This window comes from Mustela erminea, chromosome 1 (assembly GCF_009829155.1).
Source record: "Mustela erminea isolate mMusErm1 chromosome 1, mMusErm1.Pri, whole genome shotgun sequence".
Lineage (NCBI taxonomy): Eukaryota > Metazoa > Chordata > Mammalia > Carnivora > Mustelidae > Mustela > Mustela erminea.
In genome coordinates this window covers 214673213-214694273 of record NC_045614.1, presented here as the reverse complement: position 1 = coordinate 214694273, position 21061 = coordinate 214673213, and the positions used below count along the sequence as shown (strand labels likewise).

The window sequence follows — 21061 nt, the reverse complement described above, 5'->3', positions numbered from 1 at the left end:
CAATAGCACTCCAACTGCATACAGACTAAAGAGGAAAACAGTAGGCCATCATCCTGACCATAAAACAACAAAGGAATAACACTAAGTTTAATCAAGGTCATCCAAAATCCCAAACACTTGGAGATAAAGAAAATTGACTAAGAGGTCAAAGGAGAAACTAAATGTGTAATAACAAATAACCCATAAAACAAAGCAAATGAGACCACCACATATTATTCCTTCGGAAGTGTTCAAAGTTGCTTCCAGAGGCAAATGCATAGCCTTAAATAGTTTCATTATTAACAAAGAAAGAAAGAAAGAAAGATTTTAAAGAAACTAAGCTCTCAAAGAATTCAGAAAACAAACAAAAATTACAGAAAAGAACAGGGTTAACAAAACCAAAAGCAAGACTGAGTTAATTCAAACATTAAAACAAAATATTACTGTGGTACCTGGGTGGCTCAGTTGGTTAGGTGTACGCCTTTGGCTCAGATCATGATCCTGGAGTCCCAGGATCCAGCCCCACATGAGGCTCCCTGCCCAGCATCTCCCTCTCTTTCATCCTCCCTCTCTTTCTCTCTCATTCTCAAAAAAATAAATAAAACCTTTAAAAAATACAATACTAAGAAATATACATACACCCTCTCTTTAAAATGGACTAAGCCCTAGCCTATCCAATAAACAGGGAAAGGTGAAAGAAAAAAATAAAACGAAAAATGAGAAGATAATCAAGATGTTAAGAGTTCTATGTTTGGAACGCAAGGGAACTGGTCAAATCTTAAGTCAGCCACTTGCTAATTATAAGACTGAGAATATTTACCTTCTTAAGTCTCCATTTTCTCTATAAATGAAAAACACAAAACTTGTAAAATGATAGGATAATGCTAACCAACTCCTAAACTTTTTGTGAAAGTCGGGTAAGTACTTCACAGTTCCCAGGAACTAGTAAGCACTCAGGCAACACTCTAGATCATTCCTAAGACTTACGTGATGCTAGTTTGTTTGATTCACAAATCTCTACAATCCCATCTTAACCATTCCCGGGATATAGTCACTTGACGTGGTCCCACAGGTCCACTGTGCAGGATGATATTTGCAATTTCATCTTCAAAATAATGCAAGTCATAGAAACTGGTGGAAATCCAAATTCCTCCAGATTTGAAGTGGAACTGCCATGGCTGTGGATGAGCCGGTGAGGGGGCAGCTGGTGTGCAGTGATCTGACAAGAGTCAAATGTCCTCCAAAACATATGTCCCTACAGCACAGTTAATGTGCTATAAGAAGCCTCCCTACTAAAGTGTAGAGAACTGACCTGGATAGATTTGACTGCATAAAGGAGACACTGAAATGGCAAGAGTGAGACAATGTCTAGGAACAGAATAATGAAGAGCAAAGAATAGAATTTAGAAAACATGAGTCAGGAGAGGGAAATGGGGATGGAAAGGGATCAGCTGGATACACAGGAGAAACCTCACATTAACGTCCCCACAGTGGCTAACTCGAACACCTCCTGCATGCCAGCAACTGTTCCGAGTGCTTTTCATGTGATTATTCACAAGTTGTCCCCACACATCAACAAGGTGGACACTAATTTGGGGCGGGGTTTGCTTGTTTGTTGTTTGTTTTTTGAGAAGAAACTTGCAGAGTGAAGTCATCAGCCTGGGTCCTGGAGTGAGTTCATGGTCAAAGTCAGCATCTACAGCCAAGCTAAGGTACCCCAGGGCCCACAGTCCTGCACTTGCTGCTCACTCCCCATCTCAGTGTCACAGGAAGTGTCTCTGGAACCAAAGAAGCCTAGAGAAGGAAGGGCCATCATTGTGGTCAATCCGATAGAAGACGTGGGACCAGGAGTGCTCTGACTTCCACAATGTGCTTCAGTGGAATAACCGTGGCTAAAATTAGACAGCAGATGAAAATCCTTCAGGAAGAAAAAGGAAGTGATGTCAGAGTGGGCTTAAACAAAACTGTCCATCCTAGGAACCAACAGCTAAAGAGATAAGGGTTCAAAGTATGGACTATAAGGTCCAAAACATGGGTGGGAACGAAAGGAGCTGGTTGGTCCAGCCAGTCAGACATCAGATGGCTGATAGAGAAACAGGAGGAGGAGAGCATGGCAGAAAAGAAATTGATGCTGCCAACATCTTTCCCAGCAGTAAAGTTTACGACTGGAAGCGAGTCTTATTTGTTAACGAGTAGGAGTTCATCAACAAAACCAAAAACTGATTTAAAAAAAAAAAAAAAAGACAATAAGGAGTACATGGGTGACTCAGTCATTGGGCATCTGCCTTCAGCTCAGGTCATGATCCCAGGGTCCTGGGATTGAGCCCCACATTCAACAGAAAGCCTGCTTCTCCCTCTCCCATTCCCCCTGCTTGTGTTTGTTCTCTCTCTCTCTCTCTCTCTCTCTCTCTGTCAAATAAAAAAATAAAATCTTAAAAAGAAAAACAGGCAGTGGACTTGAATAGGCATTCCCCCACAGAAGGAATTCAGATGGACAAGAGGCTCATGAAAAGATGTTCACCATCACTCACCATTAGGGAAATGCAAATCAAAATCTTGATGAAGCCCCACTTCATACCCACCAGGATAGCTATTATAAAAATAAATTGTAAAGAATTAACAAGTATTGGCAAGCTTTTGGAGAAATTGGAGCCCACCCTTGTGGGATGCTGATAGGAATGTAAAAATGGTATGGCACTCCTCAGTATGGCAATTCCTCTAAGAATGAAACATAGAATTGCTACATGATCCAGTAACTCCACTTCTGAGTATCTACCCAAAAGAAGAAAGCAGGAACTTAAAGAGATATTTGTACACTCATGTTCATAGTGACATCATTTGCAACAGTAAGAAGGTGGAAGGAATCCAAGTGTCCATTAATAGATGTATGGATAACAGAATGTGGTCTATCCATACAGTGCAATGGCATTCAGCCTTAAAAAGGAAGCACATTCAACACCTGCTACAACATGAATAAATCTTGAAGACATAATGCTAAATACAATAAGCCAGTCATAAAAAGACAGATACTCTATGATTCCACTTATATGAGGTCCCAAGAGTAGTCAGATGCATAGAGTCAGACAGTAGAATGGTGGTTGCCAGGAGTAGGGGGACTGTGGGGAGAGGTGACTGATAAGGGGCACAAGGTTTTCTTCAGGCACAATAAAATAGTTCTGCAACTAGACAGTAGGGAATGTAGCACAATATCATGAATGTACTAAAACTAATGTAACCAACTTAATTTATGTATCTCTTACCACAATAGCAAAAAGGGGGGGGTGTTGAATTATAAGCTTTGTGCATAAAATTTATATTGATATTGTACTTTGGTAAAGCACAAAAAAGGAAAAAAAGAATCAAGAGGTGAAAGGAAGCCATGATCAGAGCTAGAGGGGATGTGAGAACCTTCCTATCACTATAGGGCAGGTTTTCCCAAACCGTGCCCACCAGACACCAAGAGGATCTACGCGTGCCTGGCAGTAGGAGAGAGGTAGATTGCAAGTGGGAGAACCCGTGGATTAAACAAAATTAGACAGGCTTCTTCACTGCGGAACTTTTTGGAAACTTTACAAAGTTAACATTCAGAGTAAATTTCAAAAAAAAGAAGATTCATGGGCAGGGTTGCCCAAATTTCTTTGATCCTAGAACAGTCTGTGAGGAACACAGCCCACAGACTAATGAAGAAAGCAAACAGATAAAGAAAAGACTGACCAAGTGGGGTATCGCTGGGTCAACAGCACAGGTGAGGTGGGTCAGCAGGTGAGAGCCACGGCTCTACAAATCTGAGTAACTAGAAACCAACCACATGAAAAATGTCTTTCTGACCTCATAATTTGGCTTCTCTAATCATTTAAACCTCCCCCATGGTGCTTGGCACTATCAATTTCCATTAGTCTGAAAAAGCTCCTCCATGTTTTTCTTGATGGAATAACGTGTGCAAACCACCCTGCTTTGACAGGCCACAGGGTCCTGCAGATGACCCAAGAAAGAGTGTCAATGAGACAAGTGTTAATACTGTGTGTTAGAAGTCAGGAAAAAGTGCCCATCAGTCAATATTGGACGTAAGTGCTACAATGTAAGTCTAAAATGAGAAGCAAAAATCTGGAGGCAATTACTTATTTTGCATGTTGTTTAGTTATTTTTTGTACATATTATTTTTTCCCATGGGAGACTCAGCTGGTAACCTGACTCTTAGAGGTAAAACCAAGTTTCACAAGAGAGAGTCAGGATGGGAAGAATAAACTACAGTCCTAGATGATAAATCTTATTTTCACTTGTGGAGGGCGTCACCTGACTATTACTAAGTAGAAAAGAAGGAAGTTGAGCTTTATGTCCTTGAGAAAACCAAATGAGAGTATCAAAAACAAATCCAAATTCAGTTATTTATGGAAGCTCCAGGAAACTCAGAGTGAGCCAAGTAGCTTTGGTAACAGGCTGTGTCTATGGTATGTTGACCACCATCCTTCCATCCCCCAATCTACCATTTATTTGCCTCATTCAAATAGGTACCTGTTTCCCTCCAAAGCTGTCAAACATCTGGGCATTGTGCTAGGCTTCATACAAAAGTGGGGCACTGAACATCCCCTCTGAACTTACGGCTCGTGGGATGAATAACATTATCAATTATTATTGCTTAAATGTGTAATAGCATATTGAGACATTTGTTTCTCTACTTTGTCCACACTAACATAAAACAGTAAGTTCCAACTAGCCAAAAATAGACAGGCAACACTCAAACGAAAGACATAGCTATTAGTATGGTCCTTAAACATGGTAGCCAGGATAAAACACTGAAAATGCCAGAATTTTACATTAACCTTTAATTGGGGTGGTAAAATTAAGGGAAAGGTGAGGACCTAAAATTCATAAGTTTTATTTTTATTCATCTCCCTTCCCAAGCCAGAGAAAAATGAACAGGGTCGTAAGTAGGAAACCTGAGGGAAATGGACCTCTAGAGTAAAATCAGGTCAAACTTCTACACTTGACTTTACATTTTCCACAGAGTGAAGGAAGGCCTAACATCAAGGAGAATTATTACCACTGCCAAAGCTAACTGCCTCCAACAGAACCAGGACTTACCAGAAAGTCAAAAGAGATGTAGCAGACAGGTTGAGAGTGTCAACTTAGTATTATAAGAGTTCCTGCAGAAAAGAATAAAAGGAATAACAGAGAAGAATTATGAAAGAAATGTCAGCTGAGAACCTTCCAAAATGGAAGATGGGAGCCCTCAAATGAAACTGCAGCCTGAGTATCCATCATGATAAATATAGGTAAATCTACACCTCAAAACATTCCAGCGAAACTGTAAATGTCAAGAGGGAGGAGAAAGTCTCAAAGCCTACCAGAGAAAGGCAAACTACCCACAAAATCCTGACAATTAGATGCACAGAAATTTCCCATGATGATGTAAGTCAGAAGGGAGGAGGGAGGGGAATGGGTGAGCCAGGTGGTGCGTATTAAGGAGGGCACATATTGCATGGAGCACTGGTTTGGGACATAACAATGAATCTTGGAACACAGAAAAAATAAAATTAAACTTAAAAAAAAAAAGAAGATAATGCAGTGTTACCTTCAAAACACCAGAAGGAAATAACCGTCCATCTAGAATTTTATACCCTGTTAAAATAACACGCAAGAGTAAAGCCATGATTAAAACATTTTCAGACACACAAATAGGAACTTTACCACCATGTAGTCTTACTGAAGGAATTATTAATGGATGCACTTAAGCAAGATATACAAACCCAGACCTACATCAAGGAACATAAGACACAACAATAAGCATAGAAATTGACCAATTATGTGGTTAAATTTAATTTATGTCCATAAAAATAACTAGTTTTTCACATTTAAAACACATTAAAACATTCACATTTAAAACTAAACACTAGGCAACAGTTATTAAATAAATGACAGAGGTCATTTGACAATTAAACCGTGCTGAGACCCTTGTCATGATACAGAAATTGAAAAAAATACTGAAAAACTTTATATATGGTTAAAGCACATCACTCAAAATTATGGATAATCCATGAAAGAATGGAAATACAGTCTGCAACTTGAAAACAAAGGGAGAAACTGGGAACACAGCAAAGTTTATTCATTCAACAGGAAACAAATTATAAAGAGAATGAAAGAAAAAACTGGGTAAAGAGAAAACACAGGAGATAATAAAAATAAGTTCAAGTACTTCAGAAATCATAAATATATTAAACTCACTTATTTAAAAACAGAATTTACCAGATTGGAAAAAAAATTCCTTCCATATGCAGGTTCAAATGACACAGCAAAGTAAAGACACAAAGCCCGGTGGGAAAGACACCTTCAAGAACTGAGGTCAGGGAGATCCCCAGTGCAGCCCTAGTGCAGACAGAAGGGAATTCAAGCCAAGAGCATCAATACAACGCAGCAGCTCACTATGTGATTTTGTGATATAGATCCCTGATAAACTTACAAACTTGTTGCAACATAGCTCAAAACATATCACAAAAACTGACAGTATTACAGGGATAAATTGTATTTGTACACATCTCAGAAAATAGCACAAGCAAACCAAAAACTAGTAGTAATAATGATCTGATGAAGAATACTAGTAAATTTTATTCAATAACTAGGGCAACAGAGGATAAATAAATCTAATAGATTCTTTTTAATGTTTAATGTATATAACTTTGATATTTTGTTTATTTGTGGGAGGGCTTCACTTTCTAAACTTCGGAAGTTAAACACAGCCATGTGACTTTTTCTGGCCAGTGAAATGTGAGCCAAAGTGCTGAATGGTGAGAGACTTCAGAGCAGATGCTTGATTTTCTAGCTCTCTGTTCTGCCTGATACAAATATGCCATAAGATCCAAATGGTGTTGTGTTGAGTGCTGATACAACAGTTGATACTGTTGATACTGTTGATATAGTTGATACTGTTGATATATCAGTACATGAAGGAAAGCTTCCCCCAAAAGTTGCTTGGATCAGCAGTAGACCTTGCTTCTGTGAAAACAGACTTAGAGCCTTAAGATCTGAGATGGGGGGTAAGATCTATTACTGTGGCATAATCTAGACTATTTGATCTGATCCAATACTGTCTGCAAATAAGAATGACTTAGTTTCTTTTCCGCTCTTAACACAGACTAGAACCTCAAGTACAACGTTTAGTAAAAGCAGTGATCATGAGATCTTTATCTAGCTCTTGACTTTAACAGGAATTCTTTTAAGTTTCACCGTTAATATGATATTTATGTTAGGTATTTGATAAATACCTTTGACAAATTAAGAAAGTTCCCTCTTCGTCATGAATTAGTGCTGAATTTCATCAATTTTTTATTTTGGGTTGCATTGTTTGAGGTAATCTAGTGTTTTTTTCCCTTCTTTAATTTACTGATGTCATATATTAATAAAAACCTGATGGATCATTTAGGAACTTCCCATTCATATTTAGAAGAGACACGGTTAATAATTTTCTTTTCTTTTACTGTCCTTATCTGAAGTTGGGAATTCTTCTGTTTTCTATAATAGTTTGCACAACAGAAGGGTTGTTTTTGTTGTTGTTCCCTTAATATTTAATGAAATTCACCTCTAAATTTTGGGGGGTTATTGTATTTTAGGATGGAAACAGGTACAATTTTGATTACAAATTCCATGTCTTTCATTGCTATTTTTTATTCAAGTTCTAGTTCTTCTTCAGTGAACTCTGTCACTTGTGATTTTTTACAAAATGATTTCATCTAAGTTCTGAAATGTAATGGCATAAAGTTGTTTTTAACATTCTATTGTGATTTAAAACTGTTTCTTGGGTGCCTGCTGACTCATCTGGTTGAGCATCCACTCCTGATTTAGGCCCGAATCATGATCTCAGGGGCCTGGGGTCAAACCCTAAGTCAGGCTCCACACTCAGCATGGCATCTGCTGGGGATTTTCTCTACTTCTCCCTTCCCCCCTCCCTCCCTCACTCATGAGCATGTGCTCTCTCTCTCTCCCCTTAAAAAAATGAAAATAAATAAATAAAATTGTTGTTTTTCCATGGTTGTGGACCTTATTTATTTTTTATATGGTTTATTTATGCTCTTTTCTCTTTTTGGTTAAATCTTGCTGGGCTTTACATCACTGGTTTTTCTAACAAAGAGTTTTTGAGTCCGCAAACTGTTTTATTCTCTATTTCATTCATTGTGACTTGTATCTTCATTTTTGTTTTTTCTTGCCTTTTATTTATTTTTTTTAAAGATTTTATTTATTTATTTATTTAACAGACAGAGATCACAAGTAGGTAGAGAAGCAGGCGGCCGGGGGTGAGGGGCAGGATCCCCGCTGGGCAGAGAGCCCAATGTGGGGCTCAATCCCAGGTCCCTGGGATCATGACCTGAGCCAAAGGCAGAGGCTTAACCCACAGAGCCACACAGGCGCCCCTTTTCTTGCCTTTTAAATGTTAAATTTGCCTCGGTGTAGCTTCTAGAATTAAATGTTTAATATATTTTAAATCCTAACTCATCTGTATATTTGAAATACTTCATAATTTGAAAAAAAAATTAGTGATTCTAAGCTACATTATGAATTTGGAGGCAATCTGAAACCCCAGTGTATGCTGAAAACGACTTTTTTTTTTAAGATTTTATTCATCCATTCGACAGACAGAGAGATCACAAGTAGGCAGAGAGGCAGGCAGAGAGAGAGAGACCGGGAAGCAGGCTCCCTGCTGAGCAGAAAGCATGATGCAGGGCTGCATCCCAGGACCCCGGGATCATGACCCAAGCCGAAGGCAGAGGCTCAACACACTGAGCCACCCAGGCGCCCGAAAACAACTTTTTATACAATTACAGGATGCACAAAGAAAGACTAAAGCCACCAATTGTAATTAACCACGATTCTAACTCCTTCTCCTCCTCCTTCATATCCTCAGACAACAGAAAAATAGATAAAACATAATATCCAGAACACAACATCAAGCTCCATGCAAGAAATAATAACAATAATAATTCTCACATAAGGAGAGAAGCAGCCAAGGACAATTCATTCAAATTACGTCTGAAGGTATAGCTGCATCTGCCCTTCTTAAATATACTTGACAGGGAGAAACAGCAAATGCGTGTAACAGCACAGAAAAGAAGGGACAGCAAAGGGAAGGAAATGTGTGAAAGACAAATGAAGAAGCCAGCCTGGAAGAAAACAGACTCCCAGCAGTGGGTTACAAGTTCTCACGTGGGTGCTGTGATCCTCCGGGAACACGAGGGAACTATCCCTGGATGGGATGAAATTTCTCCAGCCCGTCTCCATCTCTAGATGAACACGTTTAGCCTGGAGGTTGATTTAGAATATTTCATTAGCAACTGGAATGATTAGTACAATAAACGGTGATTTTAAAAGCTGTTGTTGTAATATGGTGCACTTTAAGCTTTAGACATGTTGACCACAGGGGACGCCTGCAGCTGAGTCATTCGACATCTGCCTTCGGCTCAGGTCGTGATCCCAGGGTCCTGGGATCAAGCCCCGCATCAGGCTCCTTGCTCAGTGGGAAGCCTGCTTTTCCTCCCACTCCCCCTGCTTGTGTTCCCTCTCTTGCTGTCTCTTTCTCTGTCCAATAAATAAATAAAATCTTAAGAAAATGAATAAATAAAAATTTAAAAATGAAATGAAAGATTTTACAATAAACGATCTGCTGCTATAAGACATGAAGAACATGAAATCAGCAAAACAAGAACAAAAGCATGAGATGACAACGTGAAAGAGAGAGATGAGAAGGGGAACCTGCAGAGCTCAGGAAACATGTGGAGAGCCAAAGCAAACAAGTCAAACCAATGAGAGACAAAGAAGCAGCAACAGAGAACACAGCTGTAAGCCCAAACAGGATGCTCAGGAACGGCTTCAGATAACTACAGAAGGCCAGAGGTTCAATAAAAGAGTCGGAGACCAAAATTTAGACAAAAATTAAATACCGTTCCCCTGACATTGGTCATTTTATTCCAGCAAAATGCTGTTGCACGAAACAGTATGGGCACATTTTTCTGGCAATGACCTTTAAAAGCGAGGTTCGTGTGTTTTTTTAATTCAATAATAGAAAACTAATTTTGTTGTGTTATGTTTATGCCTCATTCTTGACCCAAGACAGTTTTATTCAGCATGGTAAAATGCCTGGCACAAAATGAGCCAATAATAATAATAATAATAATAATATAATGGCTACTTGTGTGGCTCTTATTTACACAGTAATGCTGTTCTAAAACTTTATTTACAGAGGTCTATCTAATCCTCCTACCCCCTCCCAGTATGAAATAAGCACTATTGTCTTGGATGTCAACAGGGGAAACTAAGGCACAGAGAAATTAAGGAGCATGCCCAAGGTCACACAAGCATCTGGCAGAGCTGGGACTGTGAACCCAGGCCTCATGGTCCAGAGCCCAAGCCCCTCATCTCCACAGGACTTACAGGATTTGCTGAATGAGGAAATGGAAGACCAGCTACTTTACAAACTCAACTTGGTCCCAAACAACTTCTGGTAAAAATTCTGGTTGATCTGTTTTCAAATGAGTCTCATTACCTGACACCCAAATCTCATAATTCTGGGTTTCATCTGCAGGCCATATTGTTTGACAAGATCTCTCTAAGTCATCCTGGCCACCCATTCACCTGTCTTCTTCAGACACAGGCTCAGACAGCTCTCACTGCCTTGCAGGCAAAGAAAAGTCATCAAAACCCACAGGAGACCATCCACAAAGCTTGAAGGAACCCCCTCCTCAGGTCAGGGGCAAAGGAAAAGAGCCTGGAATTAGGAGGGCTGGGAGGAGCCCTCACCCATTCATGGGGCTTCCCTGGGGACAGAGAGAGGAAGCAGAAGCATGCCACTGGTCAGGAGAAAACCACAGGAGGTCTCAAGCCTGGGGTCTACCAAGGGCTCCAATGGCAGAAACAAGGTTTCTGGGAGCTCCTGACTATCGACAGTTATGTTCAGGTGGATAGGGATGTGGTAGTTCAAGGTCTCCCAGGTTCACCTGAGTCAGCATCCCGGTCATCTGGGGAGAGAGGATGACAAGGCCCAAGCAGCATTTCACCGCCACTGGAACCAGGATTCAGGATGAGGACCTAGTCCTGGCAGAACACCAGGTAGAAATTTGATCCAACGCCCGTTCAAATGAACAAGCATCCTGATGAAGCAAAGGGAACCCCTGGGACACCTGATCCTGACTCAGAGTCAAGGCCAGCTCCGTGCTCAGGAAGGCAGTGTCAGAGCCCCTGAAACCCCTTCAGGAACTGGCCCAAGTCTGCAGCCACTACTGCCAGCCTGGCAGGGCTGAGGAAGGGGGGTTGCCCACTGGCATCCTCTGACGAAACGATGAAGACCAACATCTGTTCAAGGAAGCTCGATCAGGTACGTAGACTCTCATAAAATCAGACATCAACCATGGTCCTTGTCTCTTCAAAGCACCCACTTAGAAATCCTACAAGAGAAATGGTGCCCATGTTCTGGAACAACCTTTGTAGAGACAACACTGTCTTTGCCACTGTTTGGAGACGACAACTCAGTGAAATGTCTTTATGCTTTGAATCACTTATGCAGGAACTTAATGCCAATGGACCACAAAAATTTACTTATTTTTTAATTTACCTAACAAAAGAACTATAAAATATGAATTGACTTGAAAAGGGAAACATGAAAGACAGAAAACAGGTTTTAATACACATGCAGCCATTCCTTACAAGAAGAGATAGGTACCTGTATTTTTACCATGCTGCACATTACATCCCCAGGACTTATGTGTCTTATAACCAGAATTTGTACTGTTGGATGTCCTGTACCCATTTTCCCCACCCACCTTCACCCCGCCTCCGGCAACCACTGATACATTCTCTCCCTCTATGAATTCAGTTTGGGTTGTTTTTTTTGTTTTGTTTTGTTTTGTTTTTTAGATTCCACATATAAGTGAGAACATGTGTCTTCCTCTGTCTGATTCATTCCACTAAAAGGAAGATATTAAATGCTCTCTTTGAAACAATTTGCATATTACATGCACCTGTTAAAGAAGAAACACCATAAAAGATGTGCCCATACAAGACTACGCAACCTAACTAAAGTATTTTAATACATGTGAGGATGGGCAGAATCAGAACGCATTTACCCACAAATGGGACTCTAGGAATTTCCATCGATAAAATACTCTACAGCCATCCCCAGCCCCAGCACTCCCGGGAAAATGACACCTCCCCTGATGCCTCTCTTTATTAAATCTGCCTCCTGCATCTCATGAAGTAAGGGCAGAAACAGCAAGTGAGGGAGATGGCAGTGCAGGGGGGGCAGTTGATGTTAATATTTATAACAGGTAAATACCTAACAGGGACTTCTGTAAGTTTGTCATGCTAACATAAAGGAAGGGTGAAAAATGACTTCACAACATCCAATTACTGCAGACTCAGAAAGGGGTTTCTATTGGAAGCTGTATTAATCCCAAGTCAAACACCTAAACAGGGGGTAAAAAAAAAAGTGAAACAAATAGGATAGAATGAAGTCAGGTATAATATTTACCACACACATTTACCCTACATGAGACACACACACGTGTACACGCATGCACATAACTGACACAGATATGATGACAAACACTGATTATAAAATCTTCAGGCATCTCACTTTACTTGGTAATGACCTAAAGAGACATCCTTCTAGTCCTCTCCTCAAAGCCGAAACCGCTACTGTGGCTTCTTCATAAGAAGCCACCCTTGGCAACCTGCCCCACCTCCCCCCAACGCCCTCCATAACGCCCCACTGCAGAAAGCCATCCACGCAGACTGCTAGGGGTTGGGGTTTGTTTCTCAGGTGGGTTTATTCATCTTAACTCTAAGGTGCTTCTAGCCTGAGCTAATTCTCCGATGGCACATTTGCACCATGCCCACCGCAGAAACACCACCTCCTCAAGTGTGTGGTGTGAATACAGATGATACTTTGTAAATGAATATGCTGTTATCAATAGCAAAGATAAAAATAAAGACTCCGTTAGAAACGGGGCAAAGGACCAGAATAGACATTTTTCCAAAAAATCCACATGGCTAACAAGTACCTGCAAAGGTGCTCAACATCACTGATCATCAGGGAAATGCAAGTCAAAACCACGATAACCTCACGTCTGTTCGGATGTCTATTATCAAAAAGACAAGAGATAACAAGTCTGCCGGGGAAAGGGGGGGCGGGCGGGGGGGCACCATCAGTGGGAACACACACCGCACAGCTACAGGGAAAGCCAGAGGGGGAAAGTAAGGCTAGAACACATGACCCAACAATCTCACTTCTTAGTACATAGCCCAAAGGAAACAAAAACATGATCTCAGAGACATCTGTACTCCCGTGTTCACCGCAGCAATATTCACAATATTCAAGATAGAGAAACAACCAAGTATCTGTGGACAGATAAACCCATTAAAAAAAAAAACCATAAAACCTAGTATCTGTGGACAGATAAACCCATTAAAAACAAACAAACAAACAAAAAACAGACAAACCCGGAAAATAACTAAAGAACTGAATGGTATTCAATCTTAAGAAGTAAGGAAATCCTGCCGAGCAACAACGTGAATCATCTTGGAGGGCATCGTGCTAAGTGCGAGGAAAAGGAAAACAGGCAAAGACAACACCGCACGATATCACTTACACGCAAAATTTAAAAAAAAAAAAAAAAGTGGAACTCAACAGAGAATGGTCAAGAGGTTGCCAGGGGCTAGGGTGCAGGAAACGGAGAGGTCCTGAGGATATATGTGTGACGCCGTAAGTAAAATGGACAGCTCTGTGTTATGTAGTTTAAAAGTGCTGAGAGTCGGACTTAAATGTACACACACACACACACACACACACACACGGTAAATTAAAAAAAATAAATAAAGGCACTTTTAGACCAAGTTTCATGAGATCTGGTCTGTAACCATCTTTTTTTCCTTAATTTAAAAAAGAAAAAAGAAACAGGACAAGCCAGGCGTCCCCGCGCTCCTCCTAAACGCAGGGCAGTCCGAAGAGCCCCCGCGCCCCCACCAACCCCGCACCTTCAAGTCCCAGCACCCGCTGCCCCGCAGGATCCGCGCCCCGGGCGCCTCCTGCGTCCGCTCCTCCCTCAACCCCCGGGGCCCTCACCTGGACCTCCACGTCCCCCGCGTCTGGGCCTCTCTGACCCCTGCGCGCCCCCCTGCCCGCACATTTCTCGGACCCCCGCGTTCCCGCACAACCTCCGCCCCCCTACCTCCCGGACCCCCGCGTCCCAAGGGCCCGCACCTCCTGGAACCCCCTCTCCGCATCTGCCGCGCCCCCAGCACCCCGCTCCTCCAGCACCCCCGCACTTCTCGTGGCCCCTGCGCCCGCACCCCCGCGCCCCCCGCGCTCCCCGCGCCCCCCGCGCCCTCCGTGCCCGCACCTCCCGGCCTCACCCTGCGCCTCGCACGCCCCCGCGGCCCGGTGGGGCTGCAGCCACCGCACGCTCAGAGCCGCAACGCGGCGGACAGAGCCACAGGCGCGCGGCCGGTCGTCGCAGACGCTGGGTCCAGGCCGAGGGCGGCTGTCCCCTCCGCAAGGCATTTAGGAGGTGGGAGGAGCCGCGCGGCGATGCGCACGGGAAATCTGATAGGTGAGGCGGCGGGCGGGCGCGGACGCTGGGCGCTGCGGCGGGGGTGGAGCCGGGATGGGGGGCGCCCCGGATCCCCCCTCCCCCAGCAGCCCGGCGCGGGTCTCGGGGAGTGGCAGGACCACCCGGGAGAGCCGCCAGGAGTGGCGACAGGAGCTGTCCACCGCGTTCCGCCTCCGTAGCCGCGAGGGGAAGAGCATCCTTCAAGGAGCACCAGACCTTCCCCGAGGGTGACATCTGCTCATACATGCTTAGGCCCCTTCTTTGAGTTTCCCCTCCTCCCGGCCTCCCAGGGGACGGTCCCAAAGTTAACTTCAAGAACGCTTTGTACGGGGAAGGCAATGCGGCCCTGCGCTCCTCAAACCCCAGATGCCTTCAGAAAGAATATCTCCCCCTTTCAGAAAAGAGAGGCTAGTGGCGTCTCCAGTGGTTTCATTAGCAGCAACGGAGTCAAGGTCAGCTAAAGGTATGGGGAGTTCGGGGTGGGGGGAGTTGGGGGGGCTGTTTAATGCTCTGGGCCGCCCAATGACGTAGGTTCTAGTCCCATTCCCATTTCCTGGATGAGGCTGCTGAGGGCCCAGAGAAGGGAACGACTGGAGAAGGGTGAGCAGATGAGTAGAGACATCAGTGTGGTGGTGCCATGGGGGGGGGGGGGGGGGGCCTTTCCCTGGCAGGAAACATATGCAGGCATTTATGTACAAAACTACACATGTATCTTTTTTAAGAGTTGGAGACAGATCATTGATCATCAAATTCAGTGTTTGTCAGCCCCGGCTGCACAGTGACATTCCCAGGGCCCCGGGGCTCTGCCCAGACGAAAATAATCCGATTTCTTTTCCTTAAACTCATATCTGCCATAGTTTCAGCGCAATGCCAGGCCCAGTCCCCACCACTCCCCCCAACCCTGTTAGCCTGATCTTTCTTGCACACACAAAGGTGAAGTAAGCTGATGCCGGGGGAAAAGAGTAAAGGAGAATCCAAAATACTGAGTGAGATGGAGTGCCAAAGCCTAAAAGGTGCAGTATCCTTTCAGAGTTTCTGAGAGAAGAGGAGTCCCCCCCACCCCCCAGGAAGGAGCCAGGAGCCTGCGGAGCTGTGGGTTGGAGGGAGGGCCCCCTCTGAAGAGGCTGATGAGTAAGAACATAGTAGCAGTGTAGAACAATCACCAGCAGGCTTGATTAAACTCCCCCGCGCTTCTGCGTGGCTCCCGGCTGTTATACAGCAGTTTCCTGGGGTAACGAGATGGGCCTGGTGCATTCACAGCCCAGGGCTCTTAGCCAGCCCAACCTGGCAGGACGCCGCCTAGAGAGCCATCAGGGGCAGCGGGCGGTGCCCGGAAGGTGAATAAGGTAAACCCTGGACTCACACACCCCCTTGCCCTTTCCCTAAGTCCTCTCCCCACCTCCCCCACCTCCCGCACCGCCTCCAGTGTGGCAGCTGTCAGTAAGAGCCACACCTCTGCCAGCCACAGACAACCTGAGCGCAGCAGAGTCATCACACCGGCTTCCGGCACCCTGAGGGATGTGACACGGGGAGGATCCAGAACAAGGGGCTGGGGGAGAATGGGGACACCGATCCAGCTAAGACCAGACAGATGAAAGAGCACACCGCCTTCCAGGCCCAGGGAGGGCCCTGAGACAGGAATTCACCTGCCCGTGGCTCAGTATTACCGTGTGGAAATGGGCTAATAGAACAGGGCAGACCAGGTAGGTCAGTGCACACAAATAGCCTCGGACACACCTGTTCAGAAAATAAAGCCCCGTCTCGCGGGCCAGAGCTCATAGTTAAGGCTCTGACACTGGCCTTTGCTAAACATCAAGACCTTAGCAAAGACCTTGCTCTGTACCTTTCTGTGAGCCATGCAGATTTTGCTGGGGGAAAGATTCTGCTGTTCCTCACCCGTACCCCATACCTTTTCCAGAGCAAGACACCTGTGACGGCCAGTCCAACGTTGGGACTCCAGGTTGCTGTGACCCCAAACAGGGATTCACACCTCAGCATAGATATTAGGGGTCAGCCAATTCTTTGTTGTAGGGACGGTTCTGTGTGTTGCAGGATACAGAACAGGATCCCTGGCCTCTACCCACAGACGCTAGGAGCACACACGTGCGCACACAAGGAGTTGTCTTCAACTGTTCTGAACGGAGCAAAATTCCTGTGAGAAGGGCTGCTCTCACAGGAAGAAATGGAAGCCAGTGCTCCACAAATAGCCCCAGAACACGTATTTCTTAGGGACGCCCCATTCAAAAGGGCCAGTTAGCCGACTGGAACAGTATGCTCCATAATGGGGCCCTTGGTCAAAGTCCACTTCCTCCCATCACTCCAGCCTTCCTGTGCTTCTTGAACAGGCTGAGCTCCTCCCCAGGGTGGGATCTGTACGCCTCCTCTTCCCTCCGTCCGAATGCTCCTTCCCAGATACTCACGGCATGGGGTTCTCCTTGGCTTCCTTCTCTCTGCCCCGCTGTGGGTCCCAGGCAGGCGCTCCCGCAGGGCACACACCCTCCTGCCCTCATCCCTCCGCATCTCGTTCCCCCACCTGGTCCTGCTTCGCTGCCTGACTCTGCAGTCGGCCCCCCTTCCCGGAGGGGGACTTCAAAGCAGACCACTGCCTCCCAGCAGAGGGCCCAGCACAGACAGGGTGCTTGAACAGTTCTTGTTGGATAAATAAGGCCGGGGCGGGGGGTGGGGGGCGGCGGTGTGGAAATGAGCAGAAACGCTCGCAGTGGCTGTAGAGAGTGGGGAAGGCAGAGAGGTCTTATGCCCTTGGGTTGGGTCTCGGGGGTTGGGAGAGGCAGAGAATGAGAAGGATTCTTCCACAAATCATTAGGCCAGTGATGACGGGGCCGGGGCGGGGGTGTGTTGGAGAATGCCCACTTCTCACCCATCTCAGAGAGGTTAGAGCCTCTGTCAGCGAGAAACCCTGCATTTTTGACCTGGGTGGAACCAACATCTCAGCTGAGACAGTCCCAAGGGCTCTCACCAAATTAACAGACCCGTCGGAGGTTCATCGAGGCCTGGCAAATGGTATTCCCAGGGAAGCCACTGTACTAATTAGAATTACGTTTTTCAGGTCCAAAGCAGCTTAATGAACTGTTAACCAAAGCTGTCACAGAGCAAGGGGAAGGGCTGTCGGAACTGAGATCCAGGGCCGGGGAGGAAGTGGCTGCTGCTTGGGGTCTGGGGTCCTTGCTGGCTGTGTGCCTGCCCATCAGGGGACACCCTACCTGCATAGCCCACCAAAGTCGGCCCCACCTGGGCTGGTGGCATCCACCACCTGGAGGGGGGACTGCAGGATACTGGAGATCCCCTCGCCTTGGAGGGGGCCCTCCGGATACTGGCCAGAGCCAGGCTGGCCCACAGGGTCACAACGTCATAAGCCTGCCCCAGCCACAACTCCAGGTCGGGGCACATGGGGCTCCACATTCACACCTTCCCGGTCACTGAAGGCATCCACATCCAGAGTGGGGCTAGAAAGGGCAGTCTGCGCTGGGTTAAAAAGAAAAGTATCAGATTAGGGAGGAAGGCTGAGTTCTGATGATCCTGGCCACATCTGAAGAAATAGAGCCCTCTATCCATCAGGTGAGGGCCAGAATTTAACGAACAGTACATAAACTTGCTACAGGAAGCTTTGTGTTTCTTATTTTGTTTTAGATATTTTATCTTATTTGGGGATTATTACAAAATAACGCAATTTTTTGACACATGAAAAAACAAAGGACTTTTAGAGAATAACCACTGATTTTCAGCTGTCAGTAGGCTATTGATAGTCAATTCTCAGCACCGTGCACCATTATCCACTCGGGTCTGTGTTCCTCCTGATGTGTCCAAGATTTAGGGATCATGTACACAGAAGCAGTTCCTGGAGTCTAACAACAGATGTTCACCTTGAATCTTAAGGACCCAAATTCTAAGACAGGGAGGTGATGGAGACGTAGGAACATAAGGACGCTGGTCACCTAGTTGTGCCAACCTCATTTCAGTAAGTTGGCACCACCATTGGTGGCTGTGATGACAGTTGTCGTAAGGGTTACATAAGGGAGCTGTCAAGGCTGGGCACACCCCTGTGGCACCCCATGCTCCTGTTTTTTAGAATACTTAATTCTGAGGTATTTTTGTTTGTTCGTTTTTTGGTTTTAATTCCACGTTTTGTCGCCGGAGTGCAAAGCCACACCCTTACCTCAGCCTTGCCCTCAGAGCACCTGCCAGCTTCTCAGGAAGCCCAGGCTTTAGAGCTACACATCACCCTTGGCAGAGAAGTTGTGTGTGTGGTGCTAAATGATTTTTTAACAGACTGAAAATCAACTTCACACTCCAAGTTTTTTCTACAATTGAGGAGATTTTCATGAACCCTTAGCTTACGCATCAAACAGCTCCTGGAGAAAGCCCTTCAAAGAGAGGGTTGAGTGCTAGGGACCATTTTTGCTCGACAGGACATTCATTTCAAATGTATACATTCTGGAGCACCGGCTTAACACACCGATGATCTCTTGAGGAGGACACACACACACACACACACACACACACACACACAGTTATTCTCTTTCTCCTTCAGAGACAGCCAGTGTCAGAAGAATACCAACTTTTTAGTAAGTGACCATGGTAGGAGTTGGATCTGGACAGGAACATTAATGTTGGGTATCCCCAAAAAATGGGTCCCCCAATAATGGGTCCATGATTAAAGAAGCGAGACTGATACAAAGCAAAAGTCAAGCAAAGCTTTATTTCACGCCAAGCATCAAGAATCAGACCGACCGTCAAACAGACTGGTTGGAGCCACCCTTTACAGAGAGGATGACCCCTCCCTGCTTTCCAGACTAACTTTTATAGAGCAAAGGCCATGTGGTTGGGCCTGGCCACACACAGGTGGCCAATGAAATTGTAACACACAGAGAAAGCTGCACAGTCATTCTAGGTGACCAATTGAATTACAATTTACCCTAGTAGACATTTGAACCAGCCTATCACCTAGTTCAGAATTGGTGCCCAAAAGGAGCCCAAAGGGCGGGGCCCATACTCCTTGGTAGCTCGGAGACAGTATGTGCCCCTACTGATTGGATACCTCCACCTGGCCTGACCCACCCTTGTATTTGGACTTTGTTACCTGGGACTGGTTTCCGGGACCTGTTCTTAAGTAAATCCCCTGGAGGAAGGGGAGCGGGTCAATTTAAGTTTTAAAACAAAATGGCAGTTCAACGGGGCGGAGGTGGTGGCGTGGGGGGGTTGGGAGGGAAGGGTGCTGCTCTGGCTGAATACGCCCTTACAGTTAACAGAGAAGTTTAACGAAATGTGGTGGGAGTACACAGAGCCAGTTGATTCTAACTAGTCATTGGACTTGATCCGTTGTGTTCTATCTTTTTTTAGCATTGGAAGCTCCTTTTTCAAATGCACTGTGTGGGGGCCTCCAACATCCAAAAGTGAGGTAGGTTAAAGCCATTCTGTTGGGGGATAGAGGCAGTCACCAGACCCCGCAACACTTCCCCTTCCTTCCATTGCCTCCGGGATATCGTGCTCTGCCCAGGACTCTGCCCCACAATCCTTCCACACGTCTGCGTGGGAGGATGGGGGACTCCTTCCGGTTTTCAGCACTAGGATTAATGGGACCGCAGTAGCAAGCAGAGGAAGCCAAGGGAAGCCAAGTACTGGCAGGTTCTGATGATTTACTCGGGGGTCCTTCTGCTGCTTCTTAGGCTCCTTCCTACCTTTTAGGTAACTCCTTCCCTTCGCCCACCTGTGGCCATGCCAGGGTGGGGCAAGGAAACAGAACATTCATCTCAGTGTGTTTCTTGTTGGCCTTCTTCCATAGGGTAGAATCACACTAGAACCAAAACTGACTTTCCCCAGACACGCCAGCTTCCAAAGCACTTTTTATTCAAGCAGTCTCATTCGAGCTTCTAATAACGCCACTCGGCAAGCCCAACGGGGGCTGCCGCATGGGCTTTCAAGCCCCTTACCAGCCCTGTCCCCTCTGCCCCACATCCACAATGAGGATTGTGGAGGCCAAGAAAAACAAGGCTGTACCCACCTTGAGTCTAGCCCAATTTCCAGAGACAAATAATTCAGTTCCTTAAGCCCTAATGTCACCCTCCCCTCCATAAACAAAACTGAAGGAGGCTGAGGTAGAAGGAAAAGGAAATAAAGTTAAATTTCTTCTAAACCCAAATCTCACTAACAAGGATGCTTGATAGCAAGAATGTGACATTCCACCAGGAGACTCCCAATTGTCTTCATGCTAGTGCCTCATTAAAGGGAAAAACGGCCTTGGCTTGATAGTAACCAGGACTTCAATATCCTGACAGTCTTCTTTACCCTGATAGCCCTTCTGAATGCCCCCTTTGTCCTCACCCACCACTGAGTCCACCCCTACTCTGCTTTTAAAAACTCTGTGGTCTGACTCAGGGTCCAAGTCCCTACTCCGCTGTGTCGGGTATACTTGGGCCCAAGCTTAAGCTTGTCAAATAAACTTTCATGCGATTGCATCGGTGCTTCGCTCCTTGGTG

General features: G+C 45.3%; 1 protein-coding gene across 2 annotated transcripts in view; it reads right to left on the bottom strand.

Annotated features, from left to right (window-relative positions):
• The window catches only part of B3GALT5 (beta-1,3-galactosyltransferase 5), a 35206-nt gene extending 20667 nt beyond the window's left edge, over positions 1-14539 (bottom strand). The window contains exon 1 of one of the 2 annotated variants that reach the window (XM_032355276.1): positions 14371-14539. The gene's annotated coding sequence lies outside the window, so the exon portion shown is untranslated. Of the gene's footprint in view, positions 1-5061; positions 5126-14370 lie in introns of those variants that run through there. The other variant, XM_032355286.1, reaches the window with a different exon arrangement.
• Between the last annotated feature and the right edge of the window lie 6522 nt (positions 14540-21061).